This window comes from Hakea prostrata, chromosome 5, assembly GCF_041222555.1.
Source record: "Hakea prostrata isolate BN-2017 chromosome 5, UWA_Hpros_2, whole genome shotgun sequence".
NCBI classification, from domain to species: Eukaryota; Viridiplantae; Streptophyta; class Magnoliopsida; order Proteales; family Proteaceae; genus Hakea; species Hakea prostrata.
The window spans coordinates 38,961,857-38,988,602 of record NC_142604.1 but is presented as its reverse complement, the minus strand read 5'-3'; the positions used below and the strand labels follow the sequence as shown (position 1 = coordinate 38,988,602).

Here is a 26,746-nt window from a genome sequence, read left to right as displayed (position 1 = left end):
TTCTAAGAGTTGGATCATACCATTTGTAGCCTTTGTGGCTAGTATTGCAACCTGTAAAAATACATTGGTTGAATCTGTTTGCATTTTATGTTTAATACATGGCCTTAGCCATGGATAGCAAGAACTTCCAAAAGTGCGAAGAAGCATGGAATTGGGTTTCTTTTTAAAAAGAAGCTGGTATGGCGGTCAACCATGTAATACCGAAGTTGGCAATCTATTGATGAGAAAGGTTGTAGTTTCGAAAGTTGATTACCAAAAGGCTATTGGTATAGATGATAGGGCCACAAGACTCAATCCCATTTCAACAATGTGGCGGTGTTTTCTCTCAACTCATCCATTTTGTTTGGATGTATAAGGACAAAAATACTGATGAACTATGCATTTCTCCCTGAAGAATTTATTAAAGCTTTGATATTCAGGTACTCCATCAGATTGAAACAGTTTGATTTTTCTATTGAAGAAATTGTCAACATAAGGATAAAATTTCATAAACTTAGTAAATGCTTCTAATCGTTCAATGATGGGAAATATCCATGTGAATCTACTGTGGTCACCAACAAATGACATATAATAATTAGATCCTTGAGTTAATGTCAGTGGTGCTGGACCCCATATATCAGAATGGATGAGTTCAAATGGTGAAGCAGCTACTAGTTTATTAATTGGAAAAGAGAGCTTATGAGCTTTGCCTTGTTGACATGGAACACAAACTGAATATGCTTGCGTGGACTCCTTTATTGGAAGAGCTGAATTGTTTATGATACTTGACATGTAATCGTTAGAGGGGTGTCCGAGTTGATCATGCCATAACATCTTGAAAACTCTTTCACCAATGTGCATATAGGCTTTGGGTTTATTGAATTTGAAATGGAAAGAAAATATTACCAACTTTTAATGGTTCTTTGAAGTAGTTTGTTCCTTGTGTGTGGATCCTTACCTAATAACAGTTTGGGTGAAACTCAAGGATGACATCATTATCGTATAAGAACTTTTTTACTAATAATAAATTTTTGGTAATACTTGGAACATGTATGTAGCACATCATTTAAATTGCCATGATAAATAGAATTTAAATGAGTGGAACCAATATTTTTGATGGCCAACTTGCACCGTTTCCAACTCGAACTTAGTCGGTGCCAATATATGGAGTGTTGATAGACAAATTATCAAGATCAGAGATGATATGGTGTGTAGCTCCGAAAAAGATATTGGAATAGCTAACAAAGTTTCACTTTATATTGGTGCGGTTGGTTGAGGTTGAAAACTTCTTTTTACTTTGGGATGAATATTTGTCAAAAAATTATAAAAACATTCCGTTGCCGGGACTTGAACCCGGGTCTCTCGGGTGAGAGCCGAGTATCCTAACCAACTAGACTACAACGGATTGATGTGAGGTTGAAAACTTGGATTGTGCCATTAGTAACAAGTAGCAAGAGTGTGACAAGATCTATGGCATATCTGCCATGTGGAACCTCCATTATTTGGCTGGTTAATAGTGTTAGGTTGACCATAATGAGGCTGATTTCATCCACGTCCTTGTCAACTAGAGTTATTGTAATGGCTACAAATACGTCCATAGCTGTTGTATGATGGTTTAGCAACAACATTGGCTTCAATAGATGGTAAGTTCATAGCAAAATTTAGTTTCTTTTTCGGTATTTCTTGAAAGTAAGAGGCCAATAAAGTCACCTAAAGGCAATAGATCTATCTGAGTTGTGATAGATGTAGGAAATGATTTATAATCCGGACATAAGCCTTATAAGATGCTAAGAATAAAATCTTGATATGCTATTGGGTTAGCAACAACAGCTAATATATCAATCATATAGAGATGACCTTTATTTTTTGCAATTGAAGCTTGAGTTGCATACCTCGAGCTTGAGATTGTGATGCATATGATTTCTTCAACGTAGATTGTGATGCATATGTTTTCTTCAGCTACGAAGGAGGTGGTGGTGTTAACAACGTGAGCAAGGGTGCTTTGTGTTAAGGACGAAATAATCCAAGAGAGGATTATTTTATCTTGCTATCCAAGCTGAATACATAGAATTTGGGATGATTATAATAACAGAGGTTTCATTTGAAGTGGAATGAATTGTTGATGGAGGGCATAGCTTTTTGTCGTCAACATAGTCATATAAATCATGTGCTTGTAAAAGGGGAAAAAATTGAACTTTTTGAAGGAGGTAATTGCTTCGATTAGACCTAACTGGTAGAAAGAACACTATGTTGTTAGAGGAAAGGTTTGTTCGGTGGGTGATCTCAAAAGCCGTAGGTGGAAGGGATAATCCGAGTCAAAGGCTTTTTATACCAAGTTAAATTTAGAATTTTTATGATAAAGAGGAAAATAGGAAGGAAGAGAAGAATAAGAAGATATTACAATTTAACGTGGTTCGGATTAAGATAAACCCACGTTCATGGCAAATTATTATTTTTCTTTATCATCTCCTTTGAACAGGAACATTATTTATAGATGGGACACATTGTCTTGTGAGAGAGTATTCATCCACATATGAAAAACCTTATCATTTACCTTTTTCATATGACTCATATCCACTATTGGTAAGTGATTGGTTGGGGTTTCACTTTAAGTAAGCTTTGTTGATTGATTGATGTCATCACCTTAGCTAAGCCATGCTGATTGATTGACGTCACACTTTAAGTAAACTTTGTTGATTGATTGACATCACCATTTTAGGTAACTCTTACTGATTGATTGACATCACCGTTTTAGGTAACTCTTTTATTGATTAACGTCACCACTTTAGGTAAACCTTGTTGATTGATTAGTGTCTCCACTTTAGATAAGTCTATCTGATTGATTGACTGTTTCAAATTTGAATCTAAATTCAAATTTTGAACATCCTCTTTAGGTAGTAAACCATACTTAGGAACTCACAATCAAATTCAATAAGAACTATAATTTTAATCTCAAGATGGATAGATTGGTTGCATGCAAATAAAAACCAAACAAATGAAAAATGTCTAAATGAGTTATGACAAATTGGTCTAATAAGATCTAGTCTCACCACATGGCCATTCACCAAGGGTGTAAATGGATAATTGAAATCCGCTCTCGACTTTGCATCCGCATCCGTTTAGCGAAATCAACTTCGTCGAATTACTAATATGATGCGAATATGGTACCCTTTCCTACCAATTATTATTTGTCTAATTAAATTATCCGATTAAGTTATTTATTCGGATTTATTTTTCTTATTTTGTAATTTTTTTACTTGATATAAGTGACTATTTTTCTAGATTTTCTACTAAAATAACTACCAAAGTTGCTAAATTCTTAAATTTCAAACCTAACCTCACAAATAAAATGGTAAAGATGTCAATAGGTAGTCGAAAACTTCTATTCAATTTGTATGCATACCCATTTAGAAGAATCTACTTAAAGAAATAACTATCCATTTCATTTGAATCCGATTGAACCCGTCCAAAAACCGATAGGATATTATCCGAATCTGTTCGAATATAATAGGATGCGGATATGGTATTACTACTATCCAATTCGAATCCGATCCATTTACGTCCTACCATTCACAACTCACCTTGCCCTTATTATTGCAGGGACAACAACCAGAAATATGCAACAAGGATGAGCCTTTTGATTAATCCAAGGTAATAGATGTCTTAGCTAGTGAAAATGATGCATCAACACATTAGGCCCAGTTTAAGCCTGATTAGCAGCATGGAAAGAAGGATTAGAGTTTGTTTCGCAAAAGAAATTGCTTCTACTATCAACTTGGACTACTGATCAGTCTTTACTTTCTTGATATCTCTCATGACCTATGACTCCTTGGTTTTTTTATTTTGTTGTTCTTCTAATAAATCTGGCACTACGCTTTAGAGTCTTTAGGCATGGAAAACCAATATCTAAGCTTTGTTTTGTCTTATTTACTTATTAATAGAATATATATAATATATATATATATATATATATATATATATATATATATATATATATATATCATACTATCATACTACTATTATAAAAGCATGTATCTACCTTTTTCGCAAATCTTTTTCTGTCCTTTTCCGTCCTTATCATTGTTCCAAATACCAATAATATTGTACTATTTTCTATTTCTTTACTTAATTTTACAAGGATAATTTAGACATTTTAGTCATAAATTATTATTAATTTTAATCCCTCTCTTAATTTCTCTCTCGATTTATCTCTCTACCTCTCTCAATATCTCTCAAAGTCTGTCGCTCTCTGTATCCCTCTCCCTCTCGAACTCTCTCTAAATCAGCACTCTCTCTGACGACCTCTCTCAAAGTCTATCGCTCTCAATATCCCGCTCCCTCTCGAACTCTCTCTGAATCTCTCTCTAAATCAGCACTCTCTCTAAATCTCTTTGAATCTCTCGCTCGATCTCTCTTGAACCTCTCGATCCCCTCAATCTCTCTCAAAGTCTCTCGCTCTCTCGATCTCTCGATGCCCAAAATCTCTCGATCTCTCGATGCCCACAATCTCTCAATCTCTCTCATCTGATTTTTCCCTTTCATCTGATTTTTCAAAATTCCCAGTTTCAATTATTGCAAAATTTACCTCTGCAGAGGTTCAGAACAAAGTAATAACTGAAGAGATATTCTGCACCTTCAGCTGAATCGAAGTTAAGAGCTTCTTGGAGTAAACCCTAGCACAATTCAAGTTCTTATTGTGGTATATTATTGTTAACGCATGTTCACTGGCGGTTCAGAACAAAGTAATAATGGAAGAGATATTCTGCACCTTCCGCTGAATCGAAAGTAAGAGCTTCTTGAATAAACCCTAATTCTTCAAAAAGCTTTACTTGTTCCTTTTTTAAGGTAATTTGCTACAGTGGTCGAGGATTGGGCAATCGAAGGTCAATACTGATGTTCTTGAGCGTACCAAAAAGGTTCTAATTCTTAATGTTTTGTTGTTTACTTCTTATCGGAATTTTATGTTTCTTGTGTCTATAGAAGTACGATTGGATGCGGTGAAGTGAATCCTGTAAATTCATTAGTTTAATCTGCTTGGTTTTGCGGGATTTTCGGATTTCGAGGTGCCAGAAAAAACAGGTAATGCAGAAACTGACCAGATCAATAGCTATTGGCTTTCTTTTGGTCTTACAGACTGAGGATAATCTCTTTTGTCCTCCTCATGCAAAAAATTGAAACTCCAACTGAAATTGGACGGGACCAACCGTTTGACATCCCAAACTGATATAGCCTCAATTGAATGAGGGCCAAATTCCAAAATCTTAGATGAATAGCAGTTAAAGACCAATTTGGGTTTCTAGAAGGTTTCGGGTAGAAGAGTTTCAAGTTTCTGTTTGGGGGTCAAAACAGGGTTCCAAAACTGGTCTGATTTCCCTAAATTAGGTCCTCTGATTCTGTTAATTATTAATGAAAGAATGGTGGACTAATTCCCTTACTACTGCTGGTTAGGTTTTAGGACATCAAGGTATGGTCTTGTTGGTGAAGTTTGAATGATGACTGGATTCTAAGATGGAGGGTAGGCAACTTCAGGGACTGCTAAGGAGGGGATATTTGGATAGGGATATTGAAAGGCTGCAAAGTCTTACTTTATCGAGAGATTATTTGCTTTGTAATGTATGTATGCAACAATTGACTTTCAAATGTACTGAAAATTATCGAATCTCAGCTACGATCTACATCACAATTTGGTTTTAAATTAATCATCTCATTCCTATTTGTTTGCATGCGTTCTCTCCACGCAACGACGCTGTTTTATTATTATTATTATTATTATTTTTTTTATTTTATTATTTGATGTTGTTGTTTTCTGTGTCTTGATTTCTGTTCTCTACTTTGTTAACACACGTTTTTAGTATCGTTTGTACTTACCGTTTGTTTTTAGAACATGATCACAGGTACATCACAGGCTCACTATGCTGTACTTATCATCGACTCTACCACTGGTGGCTTTGAAGCTGGTATCTCCAAAGATGGTCAGACTCGTGAGCTTGCCCTGCTTGCTTTCACCCTAGGTGTCAAGCAGATTATATGTTGCTGCAACAAGGTGAGGATTTCCTCTTCAGTTTGTTAGTTTGTCTTCTAATTGGGTCGTTCTTCTGAATTGCTGAGTTTTTTATTCTCTTCATTTCATTGGTTGATTATGTGCTAGATGGATACTACTACCCCCAAACACTCTCTTCATTTCAATGGTTCAACGTTAAGAATGTTGCAGTGAAAGATCTGAAGCGTGGTTTTGTTGCTTCTGACTCAGAATGATCCAGCCAAGGAGGCAGCCAACATCACCTCCCAGGTCATCATCATGAACCACCCAGGCCAGATTGGAAATGGATATGCCCCAGTGCTCGATTGCCACACTTCTCACATTGCTGTCAAGTTTCTTGAGATCCTCACCAAGATTGACAGGCGATCTGGTAAAGAAGTTTTTGAAGAATGGTGATGTTGGGTTTGTTAAGTTGATTCCAACCAAGCCCATGGTGGGTGGAAACCTTCTCTAAACTTCAGATAGTATTTAAGTTGATTCCAACCATATCTGCTTCCAGCTCATTAGTGACAATGGTGTTGATAATCCTGCCACTTTGGCTAGGAGATATGGTTTCATTGCAAGTTCGTTTCATTCTTTTCCGTTTTACGTTTAACTTGGGATTCTTAATTCCAGTCTATTTACACATTGTAATCCAAAAGCAGATCCAGAGTTTAAAAATTTATTAAAATAATCAATGCCTTTACATTGATAAAATCCTTTTGCCATAAGACAAGCTTTGTATCTTGATATAGACCCATCTACATTTCTTTTGATCTAGTATACCCACTTGTTGCTAACTAAATTCATTGATGGATGATGTGGAACCAGTTGCCAAGTTCCATTTCGAACAAGTGCTTAAAATTCTTCACACATGGATTCTCTCCATTTTTTTGTCCTTTTTGACCATGATATATAAAGTTGGTTCAATTTTATAGGTAGTTGTTTGGGTTATGTAGGCTGATGGCATAGGATATCTAGTGGTCATGACATTTAATTTTCGGACAGTTTTAATTATGCTGGACCATGATCTAGTGGTCATAGCATGTTGAAGCAATAGTAGAGGTTCAAAAGGGTTTACTTGTGATAGGTTTGGATGATTAGGTGATTTGGTTATGAGAGGTGGATTTGAAGTGGGTAAATTAGGTGTTGTTGTGGTCGATATAGGAGACTCGATTATCGAGGGATATAATTGCTAAGGATAGTTTATTGGGTTATGAGGTGAAGTTGGAATTTGACGTAGAGGTTGATTAGTTGGTGGGCTTGGCAATGGGTTCAAGTTAGAAAATGGAAAATTATTTGATCTTTTCTAACCACTAACTAGTTTGGGTTTTGGGGGTTTTGAAATTGGGTTAGTAGACTTGTAATTGTTGGAAGAAGGGAAGCACTCTTTATCAAAGATAGCATGACGTGATATGTAGGTTATTCTAACAGTTGGATCATAGCATTTGTAGCCTTTGTGGCTAGTACTGCAACCTGTAAAAATACATTGGTTGAATCTGTATTGCTTTTTATGTTTAATACATGGCCTTAGCCATGGATAGCAAGAACTTCCAAAAGTGCGAAGAAGCATGTAATTGGGTTTCTTTTTAAAATGAACCTGGTATGGCGGTCAACCATGTAATACCGAAGTTGGCAATCTTTTGATGAGAAAGGTTGTAGTTTTGAAAGTTGATTCCCGAAAGGCTATTGGTATAGATGATAGGGCCATAACACTCAATCCCATTTCAACAATGTGGTGGTGTTTTCTCTCAACTAATCCATTTTGTTTGGATGTATAAGAACAAGAATATTGATGAACTACTGAAGAATTTATTAAAGCTTTGATATTCAAGTACTCCATCAGATTGAAAGAGTTTCATTTTTCTACTGAAGAAATTGTCAACTTAAGAATAAAACTTCATAAACTTAGTAAATGTTTTTCATCGTTGAACGATGGGAGATATCCATGTGAATCTACTGGGCTCATCAAGAAATGACATATAATAGTTAGATCCTTGAATTAATGCCGTTAGTGCTGGATCCCATATATCAAAATGGATGAGTTCAAATGGTGAAGCAGCTGCTAGTTTATTAATTGAAAAAGAGAGCTTATGAGCTTTGCCTTGTTGACATGGAACACAAACTTAATATGCTTGGGTGGACTCCTTTATTGGAAGAGCTGAATTTTTTATGATACTTGACATATAATCGTTAAAGGGTGTCTGAGTTGATCATGTCATAACATCTTGAAAACTCTTTCACCAATGTGTAGTATAGGCTTTGGGTTTATTGAATTTGAAATGGGAAGAAAATATAACCAACTTTTAATGGTTCTTTGAAGTAGTTTGTTCCTTGTGTGTGGATCCTTACATAATAACAGTTTGGGTGAAACTCAAGGATGACATCATTATCATATATAAACTTTCTTACTAATAATAAATTTTTGGTAATACTTGGAACATGTATGTAGCACATCATTTAAATTGTAATGATGAATAGAATTTAGATGAGTGGAACCAATACTTTTGATAGCTAACTTGCACCGTTTCCAACTCAAACTTGGTCGGTGCCAATATATAGAGTGTTGATAGACAAATTATCAAGATCAGAGGTGATATGGTGTGTAGCTCCGAAAGAAGATCTTGGAATAGCTAACAAAGTTTCACTTTATATTGGCAGGGTTGACTGAGGTTGAAAACTTCTTATTTTCTTTGGGATGAATATTGGTAAAAAAAATTAAGAAAAAATTCCGTTGTCGGGACTTGAACTCAGGTCTCTCGGGTGAGAGCCGAGTATCCTAACCAACTAGACTACAATGGAATGATGTCAGGTTGAATTATACCATCTGTATGAAGTAGCAAGAGTATGACAAAGATCTATGGCATATCTGACATGTGGAACCTCCATTATTTGGCTGGTTAATAGTGTTAGGTTGACCATAATGAGGCTGATTTCATCCACGTCCTTGTCAACTAGAGTTATTGTAATGGCTACAAATACGTCCATAGTTGTTGTATGATGGTTTAGCAACAACATTGGCTTCAATAGATGGTAAATTCATAACAAAATTTCGTTGTTTTTTCGGTATTTCTTGAAAGTAAGAGGCCAATAAAGTCAACTAAAGGCAATAGATCTATCTAAGTTGTGATAGATGTAGGAAATAATTTATAATCCGGACTTAAGCCTTATAAGATACTAAGAATAAAATCTTGATCTGCAATTGGGTTAGCGACAACAGCTAATATATCAATCATACAGAGATGACCTTTCTTTTGTTGCAATTGAAGCTTGAGTTGCATAACTCAAGCTTGAGATTGTGAAACATATGTTTTCTTCAATGTAGACCACGTGTTACAAAGGAGGTGTTGGTGTTAACAACGTGAGCAAGGTGCTTTGTGTTAAAGACAAAATAATCCAAGAGAGGATTATTTTATCTTGCTATCCAAGCTGAATACATAGTATTTGGGATGATTATAATTAGCAGAGGTTTCATTTGAAGTGGAATGAATTGTTGATGGAGGTCATAGCTAGTTGCCGTCAACATAGTCATATAAATTGTGTGCTTGTAAAAGGGGAAGAAATTGAATTTTTTTGAAGGAGGTAATTGCTTTGATCGGACCCTAACTAGCAAAAAAGAGACTATGTTGTTAAAGGAAAGGTTTGTTGGGTGGGTGATCTCAGAAGCCATATGTGGAAGGGATGATGCAAGTCAATGGCTTTTTATACCAAGTTAAATTTAGAATTTTTATGATAAAAGAGAAAAAATAGGAAGGAAGAGAAGAATAAGAAGATATTACATTTTAACGTGGTTCGGATTAAGATAAACCCACGTTCATGGCAAAATATTTTTTTTCTTTATCATCTCCTTTGAATAGGAACGTTATTTATAGATGGGATACATTGTCTTGTGAGAGACTATTTGTCCATGTATGAAAAACCTTATCATTTACCTTTGTCATATGACTCATATCCACTATTGGTAAGTGATTGGTTGAGGTTTCACTTTAAGTAAGCTTTGCTGATTGACTGATGTCACCTCCTTAGGTAAGCCATGATTGATTGATGTCACACTTTAAGTAAACATTGTTGATTGATTAACATCACCATTTTAGGTGACTCTTATTGATTGATTGACATCACCGTTTTAGGTAACTCTTTTTTATTGATTGACATCACCACTTTAGGTAAACCTTGTTGATTGATTAATGTCTCCACTTTAGGTAAGTCTATCTGATTGATTAACTATTTCAAATTTGAATCAGAATTCAAATTTTAAACATCCTCTATATGTAATCAACCATATAGAGGAACTCACAACCAAATTCAACAAGAACTATAAATTTAATCTCAAGATAAATAGTTTGTTTGCATGCAAATAAAAACCAAACAAATGAAAATTGTCTATTAGACATGGCCATTCACCAAGGGTGTAAATGGATAATTGAAATCCGCTCTCGACTTAGCATCTGCATCCATTTAGCGGAATCCAAATTCTTCCAATTACTAATAGGATGCGAATATGGTATACCCCTTTCCTACCGATTATTATCCGTCCAATTAAATTATCCGATTAAGTTATTTATTTGGATTTATTTTTTCTTATGTTGTAATTTTTTTACTTGATATAGGTGACTACTTTTCTAGATTTTCTACTAAAATAACTACCAAAGTTGCTAAATTCTTAAATTTCAAACCTAGCCTCACAAATAAAATGGTAAAGATGTCAATAGGTAGTCAAAAACTTATATTCAATTTGTATTCATACCCATTTAAAAGAATCTACTTAAAGAAATAACTATCCAATTATCATTCGAATCTGATTGAATCCGTCCAAAAACCGATAGGATATTATTCGAATCAGTCTGAATATAATAGGATGCAGATATGGTATTACCACTATCCAATCCGAATCCGATCCATTTACACCCTACCGTTCACAATTCACCTTGCCCTTATTATTGCAAGGACAACAATCAAAAATATGCAACAAGGACGGGTCTTTTGATTAATCCAAGGTAATAGATGTCTTAGCTAACGAAAAGGATGCATCAACACATCAGGCCCAGTTTAAGCCTGATTAGCAGCATGGAAAGAAGGATTGGAGTTTGTTTCGCAAAAGAAATTGCTTCTACTATCAACTTGGACTATTGATCAGTCTTTACTTTCTTTATATCCCTTATGACCTAGGACTCCTTGGCTTTTTTTATTTTGTTGTTCTTCTAATAAATCTGGCACTATGCCTTAGAGTCTTTAGGCATGGGAAAACAATATGTAAGCTTTGTTTTGTCTTTTTTCCTTATTATAGAAATATATATATATATGGGCTTTAAGATTCTGTTGGTCGAATTCCCCTACTTAGAAATATTTAACCTAGAATAGAATCATTAATACACTATCATTGAATAATAAAAATCCCATCCAGTAAAAGGAGCTTTTAAGATGCCCCATCTAATATTACTAATGGTTCTACGAAGATCCGACTTTTCCTTTTGGGTAACCTACGAAGATCTCTAGCTGAAGGGCCTTAAACTAGTTTTACATTTATGATAACTATATGAAATAGAGTTAATTCTAGTGATTTTATACTTGAGATAGCTTGATTTAAGAGTGATTTCTCTTTGTTTTAGTGTTAATCTTCAATAAATTGTGGTATAGTGATTAGAGTTTTAAACCTTGTAAATGTCTTTTATGTCATTTATATTTCCCTTGAATTAATGGATGGAATTGATCAGTCCTCTTTTTATTGGCATTGTAAGAAAAGAATTATAATGGATGAAAAAATGACATGAGGCATAGAAGAGTAACAAAGAATAAGTCTACTCAGTTTGTTGTAGAAATGTTGCAACATTGCAGTAGTATAATTATTTCTAGATTGGACACATGTGGCATTATCTAATGAAATCATTAAAAATGACTACATGATTAGATATTCATCTTGTCATTACATGAAGGATCTTAGCCGTTGATCTTAGAAGAGAAGGTTCTAATCCTAAAATCCATTTTTACCCTATCATTTTGGAAAATTTTGGGGGTACCGGAGGAGCCACCAAAAGAAAAGGAGAAGAACCTGAGACACAGAGAAAAATAAGTTAGGGCAAGAGGAAGAGCCACTGGAGATAGGGAGCTAGAGCATTATGGAAGCATTCTCCTAGTTCTTTATTAAGTTCTATATTTTTCTACTTCTTTATATTCTAGCCGAACTCTTTTCATGGTTGCATTTATTTCTTTGCATTTGAACTTTAGTATGAGTTAATTTCTTATTTTGTTGGGACGAGAAGAGTACCAAAATCTATGATTTGAACTATGATTATTCAGTTTGTTGTAGCTTTGGTGTAGCACAATTTATTATCAATATATTCAACATGCATGTTTTTAGTAATTTCATTTATCGATTGACCATCCTTGAGTGAAAGTTGTCGTTTTAGTTAATTGAAAACTTAATTGGAGCTAGATCAATGTTAAATAATGGAGTTAGGTTGATTGTTATGTGGTTTTAGCTAATTCGTGGGTAGGGTAGGGATACTCACCTATCTAACGTAACCACTATTGGAATCCATGTGTGATTCACATCCTCAATTCAATTCACCATAGGAATATGATGGTTTTGAACAGGAATGTTAGTGCATATGGGGATTGGAAGATACTCGTGTAAAATTTCGTTCCAGGTTCTATGATATGCCTTGTTTTGTAGTTTTGTTGTAGCATTCACAGCCCAAATTCAAGGGGAAAATTGATTTCCAACATTCATACCACTTATTATAATTTTTTCCATTGCATGCTCTCCAATTTAAGATCTTTTGATTCATTCGCCTGTCCTTCGTTTATTTAGTTCATTAATCAAAGTAATTTTTTCAATATTGTTTAAATTAGTCTTCCTTTTACATTGAGACTCAAAGATAAAATTCTCCATGGGATCAATACTCTACTTACTATTTACTACTTGATTGCGACATGTGCACTTGCATAGCATTTTTAAATACAAGCAAACAAGCTTTTGGCACTATTGCTAGGGAGTTTTATCATTGTTAATCAGTACATAAGTAATTTTTTGTTTTTAATTTAGCATTTTCTTTACTCTAATATTAGTTTTCTTGTATTCCCAAGTGCTTTAACCCTTGTATCAATACACTACGAGATAAAGTGTTGGTACTCTTTGACCCAGAAATCGAAAGGACATTTCAAGCTAGAAGAAGGGAGCAATGAGGTTTAGAAGCAGTTCTAACAATGGCTAAAACAGAGAAATAGGGTTATCAATATAATAAGAATAATATGGCAACTGAGGTACATGACAGAGATAAGGCAATTAGAGTATATGGATGTTGCATGAGCATAATCCTAGTATGGTAAGGCCATAAACTCAAGCGCCACAATTTGAACTTAAGCCTGTGATGTTCCAAATACTCCAAACTGGGGACAGTTTAGTGGGATGCCAATAAAAGATCCTCATCTCCATCTTAGAATTTTGAGTAAATTGTATTGGCACCCTAAATGGAAGTCTTAAAGCACTGACACCCCACTTTATGTTTAAAAAGCACAAAGACCCCAAAATTGGATTTTCATTGGATATATTTGTCCAATTTCTCACTGAAATCTTTTCAGACATTATAGGGATTTTTTTTTTTTTAAATAAGCAGTGATTTAACTGTATCAGTGATAACTTTGAACAAATAACCAATAAAAAACGAATTTTGGGGTCTCTATGCTTTTTAAACATAAAGTGGGGTGTCAGTGCTTTAAGGCCTCCATTTTTGGGTGCTAGTGCAATTTGCTCTAGATTTTTTATGGAGGTAAGTGATTCTTTCAAGATACCTGGAGCAACTAAAGAAGCCTTGTGACTGAAATTATTCCCTTACTCGCGAATGATTTAGTAGAGAAGTTCTTGATAATGCCAAGCTTATAAATGACATTACTGGTTTTCAACAATTGGATGGTGGATATTTGCATTTGATGTGGGAAAGATTTAAGGAGCTCCTACATAAATGTCGTCACCCTGGAAATCTCCATTGGATTCAAACGGAGACTTTCTACAATAGTTTAAATGGACAAACTTAGTTCATAGTGGATGCTTCAACAAATAAGGCTATATTGACAAAGTCTTACAATAAAGTTTATGAGATTTTGGAAAGAATAGCCAACAACAATTATCAATGGTTGGCTGAGAGAGCAGCTGTAAATAAGATAATAGAAGGGATTTATGAGTTGGATGCAATGATAGCCTTGACTGTACAAGTGTCCTTTTTAACTAATGTATAAAAATTGATGTATTTTACTGCAATTGTATAATCACAACAAAATACAACAATCACTTGTACATATTGTGGTGGAGAGCATTTCTTTGATAGTTGTCCATCTAACCTATAATCTACCTACCATGTTAGGAATTTCAATAAGGCAAATAATCCATATTCCAATACCTATAATCTCGGTTGGATGTAGCACCCTAACTTTTCTTGGAATACTCAAGGACAAAATGTCAGTCCATCCTCCATCCAAACCCAATCTCATCACCTTCCAAGTGCTCAACATCAAGTGAAGGCTCATCCTATAGAACCATCATCATCAATAGAAATTATATTGAAGGAGTATATGGAAAAGATTGATGCAATTATTCAAAGTCAAACATCTTCATTGAGGAATCTAGAGAATCAAGTAGGACAACTAGCTAGTGTTTTAAACAATCAACTTCAAGGATCATTTCCAAGTGATACAAAAAATCTTAGGTGTGAAGGCAAGGAGCATTGTAAAGCTATTGCAATAATGAGTGAAAAACTCTAGAGCAACCTCACTCAAAGTCCAGTCAACAGAAGGAGCCTATTTCGATCCAAGAAGAAGGGGGGAAGGAAAATACGATTGTTGTTCAAAAGGAACAAACTAATTTTGCAGACCAAATGCTACAATGTCACTGCAGTAGAGTTCTCGAGAAAAACAAAGTGTTAAACCTCCACCTTTTCCTCAAAGATTTCATAAGCAACAGTAAGGCCAACGATTTAAGAAATTCTTGGATGTCTTGAAGCAGCTGCATATCAATATACCATTAGTAGAAGCACTCGAACAAGTATCAAATTATGTTAAATTTATGAAAGACATCCTTTCAAAGAAAAAGATATTGGAGAGTTTAAAATAGTGGCAATGACACAAGAGAGTAGTGCATTTTATTGAACAAGCTCCCACCAAAATTAAAAGATCCTGGAACTTTCACCATTCCTTGTACTATTGGAGATAATTATATTGGGAGAGTTATTTGTGGTCTTCGAGCGAGCATCAACCTTATGCCAATGTCGATTTTCATAAAGCTTGGAGTTGGAGAAGCATGGCCAACAACAAGAACCTTACAATTAGCTGATAGATCTCTTGCTTAACTAAAAGGAAATTTTGAAAATATTTTAGTGAAAGTAGATAAGTTTATCTTCTTCTTTTTTTCCTTGAAGATTTTGTTGTTTTAGACTTTGAAGCAGATAGAGATGTGTCCATCATTCTAGGAAGACCATTTTTAGCAACTAGGAGAACATTGATTGATGTAGAGAAAGGAGAATTAACAATGAGGGTTAATGGAGAACAAATCACATTCAATGTTCTCAAGGCAATGAAATCCCCAGATGCAATTGAAGAATGATCTGTTGTGGATGTAACTGATCATGTGGTGTCAGAAGAGTTGGAGGAAGAATGTAATAAAGACCCATTAGAACTTTCTTTGGCAACAATGTTTGAACAATCAAATTATGAAGCAAGAAACTATATGGGCTGGTTAGAAGTGAGACCAATTGATGCACTTAAGGGGAATCAATTTGAGTGTCTTAGGTTATCTAAACATGAGATCAAACCTCCTAAACCATCTATTGGAGACTCATAGATATTGGAGTTGAAGCATTTTTCAGATTACCTCCAACATGCATATTTGGGAGAGGCAAAAATACTTCATAATATTGTTTTAGCAATGGTAACAGAGGATCAAGAAAGAAACCTACTTGAAAAGTTGAAAAAAAATATATAAAAAAAAATATTGGGATGGAATATAATAGAGATCAAAGGGATTGGTCCTTCAATATACAAGCCTAAAATTTTGTTAGAGGAATGTTTCAACAAGTATGTGAAACAACAAAGAAGTTTGAGTTTGATTATGGAATGTGTGCAAGAAGAAATCATTAAATGGTCTTAGGAACTAGAGCATGCAGTGAATAAAGCATTATTAAAGAAGAACGATGGAGCATCACCAAACTTAAATCATGCTTCAATATGCCAAAAAAGGGAGGTAGTCGGGTTGTCGACTTAAAAAAAAGTGTTTATGGGAGGCAACCCAATCTGAATATTTAATTTATCTATATTGTTGTTGTTTTTCTTCTTTCTTTTTTTCTTTCTTTTTTTTTTCTTTCATACTTTCCTTTCCTTTTTTTTTTTTTTTTTTTTTTTCCGATTCGATTCGATTAGTTGATATAGTTCATTATTTTTGGGTAATCTTTGGTTTTCTTTTAATTTTAATTTGGTAGTGAAACTGAAATAAGAATGACATTTATTTTGACTTGGAAAGAGTATGCGGAAAGCAAAGAGGATGAGTCAGTGTTTTGTAACTTAGACCAGCAGAGTAAACTGATATACAGAATCACAATGTTACAAAATTGTTGCAGCATCACCAGAGCATTTGTCATTACGCAGGAAGACTCATCAGCGATGCTACAACAAAATTTACAAGAATGCATTCTATGACTAGTAGATGTTATGTGAAGCTATAACAATGTTGTAGCGTTGCTAAGGCTTTTGGGAAAAGAAAAAAAAAAGTCAAACCACATTAAGCCCAAGCCAAACCAAGTGGACCTTAGTAAGAGCCAACCCAAGTTTATTTGTCAAATGGACCCAAACCACCTAAAGTCTAAACCCACAAACATAACCCATCGCCAAAAGTGACATACCACTTTCAACCCCATACCCTATTTCATTATCCTTCATCTAGCTATAACACGATGTCAAGTAAGCAAGAAAGTGCGAAGAAGCATGTAATTGGGTTTCTTTTTAAAAAGAACCTGGTATGGCGGTCAACCATGTAATACCGAAGTTGGCAATCTATTGATGAGAAAGGTTGTAGTTTCGAAAGTTGATTCCCAAAAGGCTATAATTGGTATAGATGATAGGACCACAAGACTCGATCCCATTTCAACAATGTGGCGGTGTTTTCTCTCAACTCATCCATTTTGTTCGGATGTATAAGGACAAGAATATTGATGAACTATGCATTTCTCCCTGAAGAATTTATTAAAGCTTTGATATTCAAGTACTCCATCAGATTGAAACAATTTGATTTTTCTATTGAAGAAATTGTCAACATAAGGATAAAATTTCATAAACTTAGTAAATGCTTCTAATCGTTCAATGATGGGAAATATCCATGTGAATCTATTGTGGTTAGATCCTTGAGTTAATGCCAGTGGTGCTGGACCCATATATTAGAATGGATGAGTTCAAATGGTGAAGCAGGTGCTAGTTTATTAATTGGAAAAGAGAGCTTATGAGCTTTGCCTTGTTGACATGGAACACAAACTGAATATGCTTGGGTGGACTCCTTTATTGGAAGAACTGAATTTTTTATGATCCTTGACATGTAATCGTTAGAGGGGTGTCCGAGTTGATCATGCCATAACATCTTGAAAACTCTTTCACCAATGTGCAGTATAGGCTTTGGGTTTATTGAATTTGAAATGGGAAGAAAATATAACCCACTTTTAATGGTTCTTTGAAGCAGTTTGTTCCTTGTGTGTGGATTCTTACATAATAACAGTTTGGGTGAAACTCAAGGATGACATCATTATCATATAAGAATTTTCTTACTGATAATAAATTTTTGGTAATACTTGGAACATGTATGTAGCACATCATTTAAATTGTAATGATGAATAGAATTTAAATGAGTGGAACCAATACTTTTGATAGCTAACTTGCACCATTTCCAACTCAAACTTGGTCGATGCCAATATATAGAGTGTTGATAGACAAATTATCAAGATCAGAGGTGATATGGTGTGTAGCTCCGAAAGAAGATCTTGGAATAGCTAACAAAGTTTCACTTTATATTGGTGGGGTTGGCTGAGGTTGAAAACTTCTTATTTTCTTTGGGATGAATATTGGTAAAAAAAATTAAGAAAAAATTCCGTTGCCGGGACTTGAACCCGGGTCTCTCGGGTGAGAGCCGAGTATCCTAACCAACTAGACTACAACGGATTGATGTGATGTTGAAAACTTGGATTATATCATCTCTAACAAGTAGCAAGAGTGTGACAAGATCTATGGCGTATCTGACATGTGGAACCTCCATTATTTGGCTGGTTAATAGTGTTAGGTTGACCATAATGAGGCTGATTTCATCCAGGTCCTTGTCAACTAGAGTTATTGTAATGGCTACAAATACGTCCATAGTTGTTGTATGATGGTTTAGCAACAACATTGGCTTCAATAGATAGTAAATTCATAACAAAATTTCGTTGCTTTTTCGGTATTTCTTGAAAGTAAGAGGCCAATAAAGTCACCTAAAGGCAATAGATCTATCTGAGTTGTGATAGATGTAGGAAATGATTCATAGTCCAAACTTAAGCCTTATAAGATGCTAAGAATAAAATCTTGATCTGCAATTGGGTTAGCAACAACAGCTAATATATCAATCATACAGAGATGACCTTTCTTTTGTTGCAATTGAAGCTTGAGTCATTACTCGAGCTTGAGATTGTGATGCATATGTTTTCTTCAACGTAGACCATGCTAGGTGGTGTTAACAATGTGAGCAAGGGTGCTTTGTGTTAAAGACAAAATAATCCAAGAGAGGATTATTTTATCTTGCTATCCAAGTTGAATACATAGGATTTGGGTTGATTATAATAGCAGAGGTTTCATTTGAAGTGGATGAATTGTTGATGGAGGGCACAGCTTGTTGCCGTCAACATAGTCGTATAAATCGTGTGCTTGTAGAAATTGAACTTTTTGAAGGAGGTATAATTGCTTCGATCGGACCTAACTGGCAGAAAGAACACTATGTTGTTAGAGGAAAGCTTTGTTGGGTGGGTGATCTCAGAAGCCGTAGGTGGAAGGGATGATGTGAGTCAAAGGCTTTTTATACCAAGTTAAATTTAGAATTTTTATGATAAAGAGAAAAATAGGAAGGAAGAGAAGAATAAGAAGATATTAAAATTTAACATAGTTCGGATTAGGATAAACCCACATTCACGCCAAAATATTTTTTTTCTTATCATCTCCTTTGAATAGGAACATTATTTATAGATGGGATACATTGTCTTGCGAGAGACTATTTGTCCACATATGACAAACCTTATCATTTACCTTTGTCATTTCCATTATTGGTAAGTGATTGATTGATGTCACCACCTTAGGTAAGCCATGCTGATTGGTTGACGTCACACTTCAAGTAAACCTTGTTGATTGATTGACATCACCATTTTAGGTAATTCTTATTGATTGATTGACATCACCATTTTAGGTAACTCTTGTTGATTGATTGACATCACCACTTTAATTAAACCTAGTTGATTGATTAGTGTCTCCACTTTAGATAAGTCTATCTGATTGATTCACTGTTTCAAATTTGAATCTAAAATCCAAAATTTAAACATCCTCTATAGGTAGTAAACCATACATAGGAACTCACAATCAAATTCAATAAAAACTATAAATTTAATCTCAAGATTGATAGATTGGTTGCATGCAAATAAAAACCAAACAAATGAAAAATGTCTAAATGAGTTATGACAATTTGGTCTAATAAGATCTAGTCTCACCACATGGCCATTCACCAAGGGTGTAAATGGATAATCGAAATTTGCTCTCGACTTTGCATCCGCATCCGTTTAGTGGAATCCAAATTCGTCTAATTACTAATAGGATGCGAATATGGTATACCCCTTCCCTACCAATTATTATCCGTCCGATTAAATTATCCGATTAAGTTATTTATTTTTCTTATTTTGTAATTTTTTTACTTGATATAGGTGACTATTTTTCTAGAATTTATACTAAAATAACTACCAAAGTTGCTAAATTCTTAAATTTCAAACCTACCTTCACAAATAAAATAGTAAAGATGTCAATAGGTAATCGAAAACTTCTATTCAATTTGTATTCATGCCTATTTATTGGAATCTACTTAAAGAAATAACTTATATTCAATCAGTTGTAAAATAAAAATTATTTGTTCCATAGTGTTGTTTAATTGTAAAATCATCATGTTAATGCCAAACTTGACCCTTCCAACAAACTGAATGAGTTTAATAATAGAATCAACAAGCATGCTATGAAGTTGCTTACTCTTAGTTCTTCTTTGGATCCTAGAAGTGGATACAAAAATTTAATTTGATGACCTTTGCAACCTTATGGCTAAATATTAACCTCAATATTTTATTGAACAAGAAAGAGATCACTTGAAACTACAACTACAACAGTATGAAGTTGATGTAGTCAAAGTTTCAAATTATCAGAAGATGTCAACCATTAGTGATTTGTGTCAGTGGTTGGTGAAGTCAACAAAATTTGATGTCTATCCACTTATGTATCGATTAATTGCACTTTTGCTTACTCTTCCCATTTCTACTACAACTTCAAAATGAGTATATTCTGTCATGAGGATTATTAAAAATGAATTGTGAAGCAAGATGGAGGATGATTTTTCAAAGACTCAATGATGATATATATTGAAAGGAGAATTGCAGAAAAACATTAATTTTTTTTGGATGAAAATTGCGGAGAAAATTAGTACAAAATCAATTATTAAGGATTTTTGCAATCTCAAAGACTGTCGAGTTTCACTATAATATTGACATTAGAAAGTTGTTTTGTTTTTTTTCAGTTGTTCTTGTAATGCCAAACAACAAAGAATATAAGATAATAGAAGATTGAATTGATAAAAGAGAAACTCTCTCTCAAAAGTGTTTAACGAGAAGAACAATATTCAATTGTTGTCAAAAGAAGCACAAAACACAGTTTTATAGGTTATAAGTAAGCCTATAACAGAGCTAAAACAAGAATAGAAAAATTACAAAAATACCACTAAAAATAGAAAAATGCCCAAGACCCCTTAAACGACCTCGAAAAAATGACATCAGTCACTACGAGGCTGTGAGTCTCTTTTTGGGCTTATATTGAAGTGACTTATCAAATTTGTGTCCAATCAGAGTTCAAGACCCTAAGGTATCCTAGGTGTATCATCTTGTTTTTTCAAGAATTTAATACAAAATATGAATTATTACCAGGTAAGGTTTTCTTTTAAAGTATTAGTAGTTGAAATTTTGTTATCATTTCTCCCCCCCCCCCCCAAGCGCAATGTTGATCTTGGCTTTGCCCTTGGATAGAAGATAATTTTTTCCACTTGCGTGACTCTTGGATTTGTTTATGCTCTAAAAATGGAAAGTTTTCCACAAAAAAGAGCTACTGAGATGATGTCTACCGTTGTGGTGGATGCAAGTAATTTTAAGGATTGGTGGAAAATCTTTTGCGAACTTAATATCCTGATAAAATTAAAATCCTCATCTGACTGCTATTGCATAAGGGCCTACCCTTATGTAACTATCTTTCCAAATGCAATAACGGAACATCCACTTTCCCTTTATGTGGAGAAGAGGAATAAACTAAATGACACATATCCATGATTTGTACTGATGGATTTAGTATTTGGTTCGAGCGGCCACTTTGAGGAAAACCAATTCTATCCCTCCTAATTCAATCCTTTCTTTTTTTTTATTGACTTCTTTAGATACTCAAAAAACAATAATAAGGCTATTGGATCTTCTTAGTCTATGCAATTACTTGCTATTATATTTCGATAGGTCGAAACCAAATCATACATAGGAATCTTTTCTTTCTTTCTTTCTTTCTTTTTTTTGGGAGAGGGGGGGGGGGGGTAGAGTTAAATTTAAAATTTCTATGATAAAGAGAGAAATAGGAAGGAAGAGAAGAATAAGAATACACTCTAACTTAACGTAGTTCAGTTTAGAATAAACTTGTGTCTATAGTAAAATATTTTGTCCCCTATCATTTCCTTTGAATAAAAACATTATTTATAGATGGGATACGTTGTCTTATGAGAAAATATTGTTCTTTCAAAAATGGCGAACCTTATCATTGAACTTTGCCATATCCAACCTTGGTAAGTGATTGGTTGACGTCTCCACTTTAAATAAGTTTTGTCAATTGATTGACGCCACACTTTAGGTAAGCCATATTGATTGATTGACATCACCACTTTAGGTAAGTCTTGCTGACTGATTGAACTCACCATTTTAGGTAAATCTTGTTGATTGACTGGTATCTCCACTTTAGGTAAGTCTATCTAATTGATTGATTGTTTCAAATTTGAATTTGAATTCAAATTTTGAACATCTTCTATAAGCCCCCTCAAACTTAGCAGTCGTGGACTAACAGAAAGCTTGTCCTTGAGGATCTTGAACATTGGGCCAAGTAAATTATTTGTAAGAATATCAACTAATTGGTCTTGACTGGGTACGAAACAGACATATGATTAATTTGTTCCCTATCAAATTAGTAGTTGATCTTGATGTGTTTGGTACATGCATGGAATAGAGGATTAGCTGCCAAATAGGTTGCCCCAATATTATCACAATAGAAAATTGACGGGGGTCCAGTCAGACACAGTTCTTGTAAAAACTGGCGTAGCTAGATTAACTCAACTTCTGCATTGACAACTGATAAACATGCATTTACCATTATTTTTTTTTTTTTTTTTTGTTGCCAACCCCGGTTTCCAAGGCTTTGCCTTGACTAATCCGTTGTTCTACCCGGGTCGCACACTTGGTTGTGGTGGGTGAGTCTCCCAGCGGGGATTTTTTGCATCCACAAGGTTTCAATACCAAAACCTTGCTTAAGCGGACCAAGTTGCTTACCACTTGGACCAACCCCCATTGGTTGCATTTCCCATTATTTATTTGATTGAATTCGCCATACTTATTTAATTAAAGAGAACTAATTGACTATTTTTGTGTATTTTCTAGGAATAAGGTGATTTTGGTTATTAGAGATAATATGGAATAAAGTTGGCAAATATATTAGATTTGGTGGATTTTAAATCATGGCATTCAATCTTGCTGCTCAAGAAATCATGAAAAGTGAGATTTTAGCCAAATTGGAAATAGGTGGAAGTCTAAGGAACAAAATTGGTAATAAATCTGAAAATCGGGTAAACAGAGCCTTACCTTCAGTATTTTGGGCATATCTCTCTCGTATGAGCTTGGATTTCGGTGATTCAAGATGCTATGAAACAATATCGAAAATATCTACAACCTTCTAGTTTTGAGTTTTTTTCAAAATTCGAACGAATAAGGTCGAATATACGGGTAAAGGGAGGGGATTCATTGTGTGCGGGAGACATAAAAGAGAAGCCAGCCATAGAGAAGAGAAAGAAGACGGCGAACGCGGCTCTCATCTCTCTCATTGCTGAAGAAGAAGACCACATCTCTCTCTCTCTCTCTCTCTCTCTCTCTCTCTCTCTCTCTCTCTCCCCCCTATGTTTCATCTTTATTTTTCTTCTGAACTTTGTGATAATGAGTAGCTAGTTCCTTTTCTTTGGGATGTAGATGAACTAATGCTTATTTCATTAATTTGATTGTTCTATATCTTCTAGTTGATTTTTTTTAGTTTGGCCAAAGATGTTCTATAGCTCAGCAAACTAAGCGTGCCAAGCTTCTGCGAAGGACGATAGTCTTGCGAAGATGGGGCATACTTAAGAAGACCATTCTTACTTTGCTTTGAAGTGTAGAGTTATATTGGTTAGGGAAAAGCATTGGGGATTCAAAATCCCAAAGATCTTCACATATTCATAGGTAACATTTTTGCATTAATTAGTAGATTTAGTTTTGTTGAATTCAATCTTAGTGACTTAGCCTTCTAGTTCCCCATAGTTCGAGCCTGTACTTTCTTCTTGCTAGATTAGTATAGGATTTTATTTTTGATTGGTTAGCGACACGATCAACAACCCCCTTGATTTTGACTCTATTAAGGATTATGCCACCATATGCTGCTTCTTTGAACTCCAAGAGATCAAATTATCACCCAAATAAACACAATACCCACTGGTGGATCTTCTATCATATGGACATCCAGCCCACATCGATGTATGCCATTAATTGGATAGGCCTCGTGGGCCAAATTTTAAGGCTCGAATTAACTGAATCTTTTAAATACCATAAGATTTGTTGTATTGCAGATCAATTCTCGATTGTAGGGGAGCATATAAATTGGCAAACCTGGTTCATGGAGAATGATATATCTAGTCGTGTCAATGTTAAGTATTGTAAAGCCCCAATAATACTTATGTACAAAGTTGGATCTTCAAATGTTGAACCACTTCTTTGGTCATGTTTGGTTGTTGCACTTGAAGTGGATAGTGGTTTTGCTCCTTCCATCTTTGTTTTTTGCAAGATGTCCAAAATGTACTTTGTTTGGGACAAGTGCAAATCAATAGTATCTCCATAGGCCTATATTTCAAGAAAAAGATGCAAATCTCTTAAGTCCTTGATGGTGAACTCATTGCCATCAGTAAGAATGAGAGCCTAGATATTCTTGGAGTTAGTTCCTATGATTATGACATCATCGACATACACCAACAAATAAATGACTTTTGAATTGCTTTGTGTACGTAAAGAGCTATGTTAGATGAAGAAGCTTGAAACCGAATTTTCACTACGAATGATTGAAACCGAGTTGACCAAGCCCATGGTGCTTGTTTTAGACCATACAAAACATGCTTTAGATGACACACATAAGATGGAAATGCTAGATCAACGAATCCCTGTGGTTGAGTCATATAAATATCTTCAATTAAATTCCCATTGAAAAAAACATTTTGAATGTCAAGGTGTTGGAGTACCCAACCATCGGCCACTACTATAGTTAGGACAGCTCTACAATTTGACAATTGGGTTGAATGTATTACAATAATCGATGCCTTTACATTGATAAAATCCTTTTGCCACAAGACAAGCTTTGTATCTTGATATAGACCCATCTGCATTTCTTTTGATGTGGTATACCCACTTGTTGCTAACTAAATTATTTGATGGGTGATGTGGAACCAGTTGCCAAGTTCAATTTCGAAGAAGTGCTTCAAATTCCCCACTACATCATCACGAACAATATCCGTGAGGGCAAAAGGTATTCCCCCTAGATCAAAATGGATCAACGACACCTCAAGAAGGAGGCTAGCCAAAAAATCTGCACCATAGTTTAACTCCCGGACATGATGCATGCACACACACTCCATGAACTATCGCTGCAAGGAAGTGATCTCATGAATGAGTTTTGCAGCGAACCAAGGGGAACGATGAGTTCTACAAATCATCAAGATGGCTTCTCAGGAATCAGATCTGATTTGAACACACAGAATACCCATGTGGACAGCACGCTGCAAGCCCAATCGAATAGCCGATAACTCCATCAAGAGGATGCGATTTTCTAGGAAGGCGCCAGCCGAAGCAAAGATGACTTTCCCTTTATAGTTGGTCCCAAAACACCCATGCCACCAAGTCCATTACGAATGGAGCCATCACAATTAATGGAAATCCACCCCACATCAGGAGGTTCCCCTCTCAAAGCTTTCAACATTTTGACATTAAAGTGGACTTGGATCCCCCAATTACTAAACAAAGAATGCATTTGGGGCGAATCAAGGACATGAGCATCAAGATCACAAAACCTTCTACGGGTGTTCAAGATCTTGCTCACCAGGAAAGATGGACTACAAGTGGGCCTCCCAAACATGCGAGAATTCCTTTCAGCCCATATTTTATAAATGGAGCAGTAAAAACTGAATTTTTTTACTTGGGCAGCAAGGCTCTTACCACAGAATTGATCGACCACCCATTGAAGTTCCTCTTGCCAAGAAATTTTGGGGCAATAGTTGTAATCATTCAACCTCAAAATGGTAGACCAAACCAAGCTAGAAAAATTGCAATTAAAGAAGAGATGGGACAGAGATTCATCTTCCATGCCACATAGAAGACATTGAGTATCAACCCAGTGATTCCATGAGATGATACGAAGCTTGGTAGGAAGGCGTTCAAGTGCAGCCAACCAACTAATAAAGCTAAACCGAGGGTGCGCATGAGTGAACCAAATCACAGAATGCCAGGGAACCTCAGGGAGAGGAGGACGAGCAGCAAGATAAGCAGAAGAAAGGGAAAAAAAACACCATTAGTATTAGTGACTCAACAGACTGTGTCCTCGGCAAGAGAGTCATGCAAACGGACATGAGATATTTCAGACCACCAGCTTTGAAGAATAGGATCCGGCCAGCCTAAAAACCAATGAGCACCCTCAACATGGAGCCTGAAAACATGATCACCATGCCTTCTACCTAGGGCCTCCACAAGAACAATGTCATGAGACTTTAAGGGCCACCATATAACCAAGGATCATGCCATAACCGAGTAGACTGACCATCCTTAAGTAGGTATCGAACACACTGACCGGCAATAAACCTGCTACGAAGAATTTCTTTAAAAGTTATAGAGCAGTGGTTAGGAATAGGCAAAGACCAAATAGAATCATTAGTGAGCCACCTATGTTGAATGTAAGAAGCCCAACAAGACGGGACTTTAGCTGCGACAGTCCAAACATGACAAGCAAGAACCAAATCTGAAGGAGGATTGTTTGGGTTATGTAGGCTGATGGCATAGGATATCTAGTGGTCATGACATTTAATTTTCAAACAGGTTTAACGATGTTGGACCAAGATCTAGTGGTCATAGCATGTTGAAGCAATGGTAG

At 35.2% G+C, this 26,746-nt stretch overlaps 4 non-coding genes and 1 pseudogene across 4 annotated transcripts; 1 reads left to right on the top strand and 4 right to left on the bottom strand.

Annotated features, from left to right (window-relative positions):
* Positions 1-1,311: 1,311 nt before the first annotated feature.
* TRNAE-CUC (transfer RNA glutamic acid (anticodon CUC)) lies at positions 1,312-1,384 on the bottom strand. The gene has a single exon. It is a non-coding gene; the product is annotated as a tRNA-Glu (tRNA).
* A 4,479-nt stretch (positions 1,385-5,863) lies between these two features.
* LOC149015944 (elongation factor 1-alpha pseudogene) lies at positions 5,864-6,415 on the top strand (annotated as a pseudogene).
* Positions 6,416-8,727: 2,312 nt separating this feature from the next.
* TRNAE-CUC (transfer RNA glutamic acid (anticodon CUC)) lies at positions 8,728-8,800 on the bottom strand. The gene has a single exon. It is a non-coding gene; the product is annotated as a tRNA-Glu (tRNA).
* A 5,070-nt stretch (positions 8,801-13,870) lies between these two features.
* LOC149015942 (small nucleolar RNA R71) lies at positions 13,871-13,977 on the bottom strand. Its single transcript, XR_016173798.1, has one exon. It is a non-coding gene; the product is annotated as a small nucleolar RNA R71 (small nucleolar RNA).
* A 4,137-nt stretch (positions 13,978-18,114) lies between these two features.
* Positions 18,115-18,187, bottom strand: TRNAE-CUC (transfer RNA glutamic acid (anticodon CUC)). The gene has a single exon. It is a non-coding gene; the product is annotated as a tRNA-Glu (tRNA).
* Between the last annotated feature and the right edge of the window lie 8,559 nt (positions 18,188-26,746).